Here is a 9624-nt window from a genome sequence, read left to right as displayed (position 1 = left end):
AAAAGAATAATTTTTAATAACAATAAAAAGAAAGAATTTTTATAGGTATTTTGAAACAACTATTTATGTTTCTTGTTCTGTGTTAGTCGCGATAGAAATTAGCAAGGTTCTCCGTATTGCATCGTAAACTGCGCTACAGAGTTTAAAGGATTAAACACGAGTATATGTTTAAAATAGATAATACAAAATTTCCTCACAAATTAGAGCTAATTAAAATTGTTAAATAGAAACCATTACACAATGATGAACTTTATTAAACTCTGTTAAGTTTCATTAATAGCTCTTATCCTTCTGTTTGTTTTCTCACTGTCACCCGACATTTGTGCTATATATCTGTAAATACATGCAAAGTGCAGATATTGGATGCAAACAGTCCTGAAAATATTCGTATCGAAAAATACCAGAAAGATTGTATACTAAGCACCCGAATGAAAGAAAGCGAAATCTCGCTGTCAAAATTCGACGAAAGGTAGGAGATTTCCCGTAAGAAATGGATATCGGCATGACACGATCGAATCTGAACAATAAAATCTCACGTCCCTCACTATCCGACGAGCGACCAAGAACTAGGGAAACTGAAAGAGAAAGACGTCCCAATCGTGAAAATAAATCTCCATATCTGACACGAGGCGGAATAGATCGACGTTCTTCTATGGAAAAACCATGGAAGAATACTCTTTCAAGTTATGGAATCAGAGAGGGGGGCGAAGGGTGATAGAAACGAAAAGAGAAAGAAGGGGGGGATAAGGCCGGGTTGAAGGAAAAAGGAACCCAATGATTTCTAGTTCGCTATGAAAGAAATCCTGCACGAGCCGTTGAGGGTAGAAAATGAAACGACAGAGCGAAGGAAAAAGAGAAGATAGGTTGGCAGAAAAAGAGGAGGAAACTACTGGAAGTAGCGATTCGTTCTTCATAGCACAGGGGTCGTCTCGAATCCGTCTGTTCAAAGAAGTTCCCTCGAAGGAGAAAAAGAGGAACCCTCTACGAGGCCGATGCCCGTTCTGAACTCCCTTCGGCGTTTCTCTTCTCTCTGCTTCGAAGGAAAAGAAGAAAATATTGTTCAATTCGGCTGCCATTCGATTGATACCGTAAGCGCTATAAGGAAATTGATGGCAGGGTCAAAGCATATTATTATAGAAAAATGTTGTGGATATATCGTACATATGTGATATACTAGGGATAGTAGATGATTCTTAAATTTCAACTTAGTCAGCACTATAATAAGGTACAACTAGCATCATTATATCGATAAAGTTTGAAAAATGCTGTGAAATGTAGAAGTGCATACATTTCGTAAAGATCATAGAAATAATTTATGATATGAATATTAATAATATAAAATAAGGTTTATTGCTACAGAATGTAATATAACGTGAACAGTTATTTTAAAACTAGAAATACAGGTTGTCTTACAAAAACATATTGAAGTTTACTACAATCTTATAATGAATTGTTCTCTGTCCAAATGCTTCTGTAACCTCTGAAAAGTCTATTCACATGTGCAATAATTATCTTATAACTCCTATATACATTGTTGAACTAGTTTCAATCTTTACTAAAAGATTTAGTCATTGCAGTCGTATTTCATTATAGTGCTAATAAAACTTCAAAATACTTTATATATCATATATTCATAAAAGATGTTTATAATAAGTATTCAAATAATTAATCATTGCTACAAAATAATATATCGACCTCATTATTTATCAAACGAGCTCTGAAGCATATGTTTGAACTTGAGATTTACTGGGGCGGGAGGAAGGGATCGAAGAAGTTCGCGCAGGTCGATTCGTTCCTTTCATTCGATCTAATCCGCAAGGACGATGCTTGCTTAGCTGAATCAACTTCCGTTGCCGTTGAGATATTCTCCGGCCGCGATTTGTCAAGTTTAGCTACCAATCTTACGAGAGAATCGAGTGTTGAGGAACAAGATTACAGGTATCAATTTTACTTTCCTTATTTGAACTGGTTGCAATATTAAACGTCCAGCTGTCCGTTGGCATAAAAATTTTCAATCGTCCAAAAGTCGATATCGCTGCTGTCCGGATTTTATTGTAACACAAAATAACAATTTATATTCGTACGCTTCTCTTTCCTTTGCCTTTGATTTCGTTTCTTGAAAGCTATCGCGCACAAAAACTATTAAGCAGTAAAATTTATACTGTGTTGCCAAGTCAGATACTTGTTAACTCGGACGAAGGTATATAAATTTCAGGCGAATACATCGTTTGTTCTTTGCACCGAAACTCGAAATAAGCATAATTTGTAGAGTAGTAAGATTCTATTTAACAGATATTTAAGTTAACAAGTTAGAAATTTTTGAAGTTTATTTTTGTAGAATATTAACATCTCTGTTACTTTTAATGTATTATGTCTCTTTTTAATGCACTTCAAGTAAACGAAAACTTCAATAAAGCTTTCCTAGTGATTGATTAATCTTGCCGTCTGAGAAAATACCTGCTGTACAATTTAGTGAATGGACAAGTGACAGGTTGCAAGTTAAAGGCTTCAGTGTTGATTCTAATGCATAAAGAATTCTTCCAATTTCATGTTAAATAGGACACTCAGCTAACTTGTAATTTGTACAGTTTATTTGTTATTATGTAAGAAACTTTATTTCTATAAGTAACTCTTAATTTGTAATTTGTTAAATTTCACCACTAACATTAGTCAGTAACTAATTTAATTATGCAACAGAGTCTAGATAACTAAATAGAGGTTTAAAAAATTGTTTGATATTTAATTATTAAGAAATTATCAGGAGAATTAGCTTATAATTACATGTGTGGACTACATAGTTCATAAAATTCCTACTTTATCAAATTTTTATAAGTATTATAACGTGTTAGTACGTTTCTACCAAAACACTTCGTATTTCCTTTCCAATTCGATATCTTTGCGTCTTTATTTTAATTCTATTATTCTTAGCAAATTCAATTTGAAGCTTAATATTACTTCAGTAGCATCCAACGTTATAATAACAAACGAATGAAATTCGATTTAATCCAGAAGAACATATGTGAGATTCTTCAAGACCGAATATACCCAAGTTAAAATAATAAACTAGTCACTATAGAAATAAAAAGTGATTCGCTCGCCAATGTAAACGTGATCAAACTAATAAAAGATCGTTTCACACTGTATAACTTATAATAAAATGCATAAACAAAATCATGTGAACAGGAATATGTAATTCAGCTTAACTTCGTTCGATGAAGCCTTTCTTAAATTTGTAGAATCGTGTGATTTTAATGTGATAAAAGATAAACATAATTAGCGAGAGCATCGGTATTGATCGAGACCGCGGTCTTAATGACTCTTTCGAGGTTTTTCTATCATGTTAATTTTCTGTTAGCGTGCCTCCACGCACCGTTCAACCTTGTGAAGCGTATTTCGAGTAAGTGTGGCACGCGCCGGAATACGTGGAAGTCGGTATCATGGGATAAGCTGGAGAGAAGTTGCACTACAAGAAGTGGTCAGAAGACGGTCGGAAGGGTGGCGGGGGGCGGGGGGTTGAGAGAGAGGGGAAGACAGGTGCATCGCACCGCCAATTATATTTCGGAAGGGAAAAACGAGCAGTGCATAAAAACATGAAAAAAGTCCGCAGGCGCGCGCGCACGTACGTACACAGAGTAGGAAAAGCAGAGGAGCGGAGAGAGAGACAACTACCCGCTGAAAGAACCGAACTAAATGAAGAAAAATAAGCGTGTACACTGCGAATAATGATAAACATGGTGGGCAACGCGAGAAAGTAAATACAATATAGCAAAGCGAGCAGTCCTATTTTATTAATATTTTATTTTTACTATTTACGCTGTCGCAGATTTTTTCAAAGTTTGAATATTTCCAAGAATTTTCAATATAAATTCCGTTTCCCGTTTCCGTTTCCGTTTTCCGTTAATTTAAAAAAATTATATATTTATAAAAGAAAGAAAACTTAAAAAATAAGCGGTATGAAAAAATACCATAATCTTACAATATAATATAAACCGAGGAAGCAGTAATTAACATGAAATGGAAAAGCGAACAAGGAAACTGTATAAATGAATTTATAAACATTTGTAACGTTTTTCTTTTCGAAACACGATTCTTGGTTGCAAAATGTTTCACTGTAGAAGTTTCACTGCACAGTAGAGTACAAGGCTTAATATCTCTTTCACGCGTGCTATATAAAGCATAACTACATAAAAACTGCAAAAGTTGTGGAATCCAGTGAAGTCATTAGAAAAAAGATAAAACATCCTTGAGTTCCGAAGGTGATAACTATGTAGTACGAATTTCTACTTTTTCTATTTAGAGATACTTCAATGGAGAAGCATAACTGTTAAGTCATACGGACATAAATGCGTGCGGTTTTAACATGTGCTATATCGAAATATATGAATATGGATTCATAAAAAAAGTATTGAGTGCACGGAATACCGGTCGAAACTCTGCAATTATTTAACGCTGTATGAAACACGTAATGTAAAATGTAGAACGTAGAATACCTATTACAAGGTGAGACGAGAAACATAAACTTTAATGTATAACGTAACCGTCATAAAACAGGAGAAGGTGAAATTTTTGCTTCAGATAGAAGTGAATTTCTCTGGTGAAGCAGTGCAAGGTAGAAAGTTTACGTAAGAACAGAAAACACTTGTATACAATCAACCGTACATCCCATAAAAAGAAACGGAGCAAAAATAAACAAATCGAATTATTAACGTACCTTATTAAGTTTGCTGAACGTTCGTGGTTGAACGAACAAAACCATTTAGTCGTTTCAACTGCTACACATACGTTTTATAAGATAATATAAATTTTCATTAAACGTCCTTGTAACAAGAATTCCAACGGTCGGATGCGTCGACCTGCAAGAAAACGAATTTACCCAACTTGTCTTCTCTCCTTTCGAAAAAGCGTTGCGAAAGCATTGATAAAAGGAGACAAACGAATAAAAAGACCCAATATATACGTCAGAAAGGAAAAAAGTTAATAAGCACGGCACGCGCCCTGCCTCTCCTTCCCTTTCTTTAATCTTTCGGCTCCCTACTTTGCAACATTCTACTTTCTTCCTCGCTCACATCCTTCACTGACACCAATCTCTACAAACGTGATCAAAATTGATATTTCGTTATTATAAAAGATTATGTTTATAGTATCTATTAATAATAGGTTTTGCTTGGACGGTTATTGATTACAGGATACCCGAAAGATTCAATAACTATATCACATATTGGTACGCTCTTCTTAACACGTGTATGAAAGTTCAATGGTGAAATATTTAATCAATTAATTAATTATTACATTAGTTGGTTTAACATACATCCTTTTACAAATTTATCAAATGAAAGAATATTAAATGGATGAATAATTCATATGTATCTTCTTCCATAAAAGAAAAAGATTTGTCCAAAATTGCTTAACCAGAAATTACTTGCATTTTGGCATAATTATAAAATCATACAATATTTTGAAACATATTTACGAATATTCAGAATATTTTGTTCGTATCAAAATTTTATTACGTACATTTTGTACAACACAAAAATGCCAAAATATTTCGTTCATAAAAATGTTCGCGTGTTTTAAGGTAAAAACGAATTGAATGACCCGCTTAACTGTGAGAAAAACAAGTAACGAAGTAAAAAGGGAAGTTGAACCGATGACCGAGACACTGCTAATCTTCGAAGAGTCAATTAAGGTGAATGAAACATCACCGAAAGAACTCTAAGTTCAATCAGAGTCAACATAGTAGCAGTTGTGTACGGCGACTCGTTCCACTCGTTTATTGCCCTAAACGATGCGACATCGTAGATTAATCCGGATCTCCTACCACTTGTTTGGTTTTTCTCTTACGGGAAGGAGGAAAGGATGGACGAAAGTGACTGTGGTAGCACGTGCACGGGGCGAACGCACAGAGGAAGATGAAGGGTGGGATAAGACAGAAAGAAGGAAGAAGAACGAAGTCGGTGGCGTGCGAACAGCAGGTGTACGACCTCTTCATGAAAACCGTCGCTTCTCCAACTTCTTTCTTCCTCCTCTTTCCTCCTCGTTCCACTATTGGTTTCTTTTTTCATGGATGATCGTTCTTGTCGACCCATTATTCTCGTGTCAACCCCATTCGAGTTCCGTCGTAATTAACGGCAAATCTCAGCTTCCCAAAAAAATTAAAGAAGCCATAGTGATATTTTTAAGGAAGATTTAATCTTTAATATTTGGATTAATTAGTGTTGAATTCCTAGTTAAAAGTTAACAGGCAACAAGTACACACTTCTATTGTATGGATAGTTTTTACGATTTCGTGTCAAATAAGGCAATCAGGTAACTTGTAATTTGCAAAGTTTACTTGCTAAACTTCGCCCGTTTTACCAGATTCGGTATTGTCTTGCAAAAGAATTTACTAATTTGTAATAGTTGAATCACTAAGTATGAAAAGACGCTCAAGTTAGACGGAATCGTTGTTCGATACAGCAATCCGCTTGTGAATTACCCCAATATCAGGCTGCGTTCATACTTACCGGCTTCTTAAGGTCGATGATTGTTATTACGGCACAGGTAAATTCGTACTCTCGTGCCGTGCATGATTGCCTGGGATTTCAGCAGGAATTTAATACCGATGACTTAATTCCATCGTTTCGCACCATATAATATAATAATATACATACTTCCGGCAATAAAAACTGATCGAAGTTTTGTCAGTTGTAGTCAGATGCAGTAGATTTTTTAGAAATGTTCGACTCCCTTAATTTTGATAAGATGTTAAATGAAGGTGTCAGTTTAATGAGGAAGGTATTTCATTATTGCCATATGAAATTGTACTTAATCGTTTATAGTTAATATTATAATTATATTATACAGAATGGTTGGTAACTGGTGGTACAAGCGGAAAGGGGGTGATTCTTCTTTTTTAATTTTTTTTTTTAATTTTTCCGTCGAGACAACGATCTACAGTGAGATTCGTTATAATGAGACGTGATAAAGTGCACGCGTACCGAGCGAAAATTCAAAGTCGATTTTCTCGAAAACAAAGCCTCAAACGAAAAATTTGTATTCTATATTTTCGACTTCTTTTTTCGCGTAGAATCACCCCTTTTCCGCTTATACCACCAGTTACCAACCAAACTGTATATTATATTGTAATATAATAATTAATATAACATAATATTATATAGTGTCTCAGAAAACTATTTAAACACTTATACAAACTTTTTATGAATATATTACGTGTGTAATGCAAAATTTTTTGAGGAAGAACTTTTCTCTAGCAGTGTAATGAGACACGACAATGATAATTATATTGATATGAAGGTACAAAACTGTAGACAGTTCTGGTATTTTTAATTGTTTGTACTGCCTTAAAATGATGTTTTAAAAAAATTAAATGGCTTGCTTTCTGTTCGATTTTTATAACAAGATTGCAGCCCTGTCAAATAATCCCTTCGAAGTTGTAATTTGGTTTTCATATGGACTCTGTAAGCTGGTACATGCAAAGTGTCTTTTAGTGGTTCCATTTTAAGGATTCTTACGTTATGTAATTGCAACGGATGCGATTCTGCCTCCATACTAAAATCGCTAATATGTATTAATGACTCAAAACATCTGATAAAACAAGATCGGAATGAAAGATCTGGTAAAACATTATTGCAGTCTTTTATTAATTTAAAAAGTTGTCATAGTAACATAACATGTCAAATAACAGATAATGATAAGCTCATAAAAGCATAAAGGAATTAGGATGCAGGGAAACAACAACAGCGTTTATCCTGAAGATACAAGTAATCTCATTTCTTCAGATATAATGCTATGCAATTTCATTATATCGGGGGGTTATTCATGACATGAGCTGCTTGTTATTTGCCGAAAATGACAGGATGTGATATTAGAGCCATTACATCCCATTATAATTAAATCCTTCCTATTGCGCTAGATCATTCATAATAAAGGTTAACATGACGTATTTCTCAATCGGTCAACGTTAATAATAAGATAAACGACGATAGAAGATAACGAGAGGAGAGAAATAAACAGGTTACATAATTCAAATGCATCATGATGATTGATGGACAAGCATTGGCTATGATCATGAAGAATTAAATTTGATAGCTATCTAGCTACATATCTGATAGACACTTGCACTGAATAAAGTAACTTTTTGATGTAATAATAAAACCTAAAATTAAAAACTCGCAAATTAAAATAAATTATAGATAATATAACTCCGTTGTTGCTTTGAAACCCGGTTTATGTTACTTAAGTAGTCAAGAAATCCATTATATACATAATCACAATGGATTTTACGAATTCATATTCGTTTCGAAATATGTAAGAAAAGGGATGAAAATCAATTGGAAACATTTAAAAAGAACATACGCAGGAATTCGCAATTTATATCTTCATCGTATTAAAGCATCAAGGTATGAAATTCTTCGAAATTAAAAATCGGCCGTATTAACGAAAATCCAATAACTTTAATTCGTTCTTTAGTCCACGGCATTTACCTAAATCAGCACGTTTGCCCGATAATTGCGGCAGTCCACGGGACAATTAAAGACCAATATTGTGAGAACTTACCTCAGTTAATAGCAGGTTTGGCTGTTAAGCCATTATGGATAAAAACCGAGAAAACGAACTCTGGTCCTCTTGTTCGCTCCTACCCATTGGCCACTCGTAATTAAAAAAGATAAAACTGGAGGATCACTTTCGCGGTTTCCGTCTTTATCTCGATGGTGTGCCAATCCATCGTGGTGCCTAAAGTACGCCGCATACATAAGTCGGTGCTGGCAGAAAACGTATAGCGGTTTCGCTGTGGCTCATTAGCTCGCTATCGCGGTTGGCGCGAGCGAGTGTTGCCTTCGGCCTGGCACCTTGCCTTCGCGACAGACAGGTGCATCTCGTACTTTTGTCCTTGTTTCACATATCACGTGTGAAGTCCAGCCATCCTTGTCCACCGGTCCGATAACGAGAACGAACGGCCGACGAAGAGCAACAACCATACGACGAAGAGGTCCGAGGCACGTGGCACCGAAATAATCGTTTGAATTGCTCTTGCGACCTGCACGATATGCAGATGCCTCGGGGAATTGTGGCCTTCCCGAGAAATCGTTGAAATTACTTTACTAACACAATTTTTCTTTTACTATATTCTATGTTTAATAAGCTGCATTATTATCATTGTCTTATTGTTGTTAATACGATGTCCTGTTTGCGGTCTCCATGATTTCTGCCATATGCACTTCCAGGTAGTGTTAATTTATAAAACTTCCATCATAGTGAATTTTTGATATTCTGAATCATGTTAATGTCATTAATTTTTTATTGTTTCTACCCTAATGACCAAATTTGTAATTGTATTGTTATATATTTCGTAATTAATAGCTATTTATTGCGTTCGTAATATATTTCTAATGTTTTACTTCGCTAAATTATCAAATTAATAGCTGTTTGTTGCATTTGTAATAAATTTCTATTATTTTTATATCTTAGTCAGATAAATGTCAGATGATTAAATGTCAGATTCGTAGAAATTATAATTCTATACAATTCATTAGCCTTCTATGAGACAATATTTCGTCCAATTTTGAAAGTAATTTTAGGTTATTATTTTGAAACAATTTACCTAGTAATACTAATAACATAAAC

General features: G+C 34.6%; 1 long non-coding RNA gene across 1 annotated transcript; it reads right to left on the bottom strand.

Moving 5' to 3' along the window:
- Positions 1-400: 400 nt before the first annotated feature.
- LOC117207285 lies at positions 401-8932 on the bottom strand. The gene is made up of 3 exons (XR_004487493.1): positions 8557-8932; positions 4712-4853; positions 401-1033 (listed from the first exon to the last, which is right to left on the bottom strand). It is a non-coding gene; the product is annotated as an uncharacterized LOC117207285 (long non-coding RNA).
- Positions 8933-9624: the final 692 nt, after the last annotated feature.

This window comes from Bombus bifarius, unplaced genomic scaffold (genome assembly GCF_011952205.1).
Source record: "Bombus bifarius isolate JDL3187 unplaced genomic scaffold, Bbif_JDL3187 scf7180000008026, whole genome shotgun sequence".
NCBI classification, from domain to species: Eukaryota; Metazoa; Arthropoda; class Insecta; order Hymenoptera; family Apidae; genus Bombus; species Bombus bifarius.
Note: the sequence above shows the minus strand (reverse complement) of the source record. Positions and strands in the feature narration are given on the sequence as shown.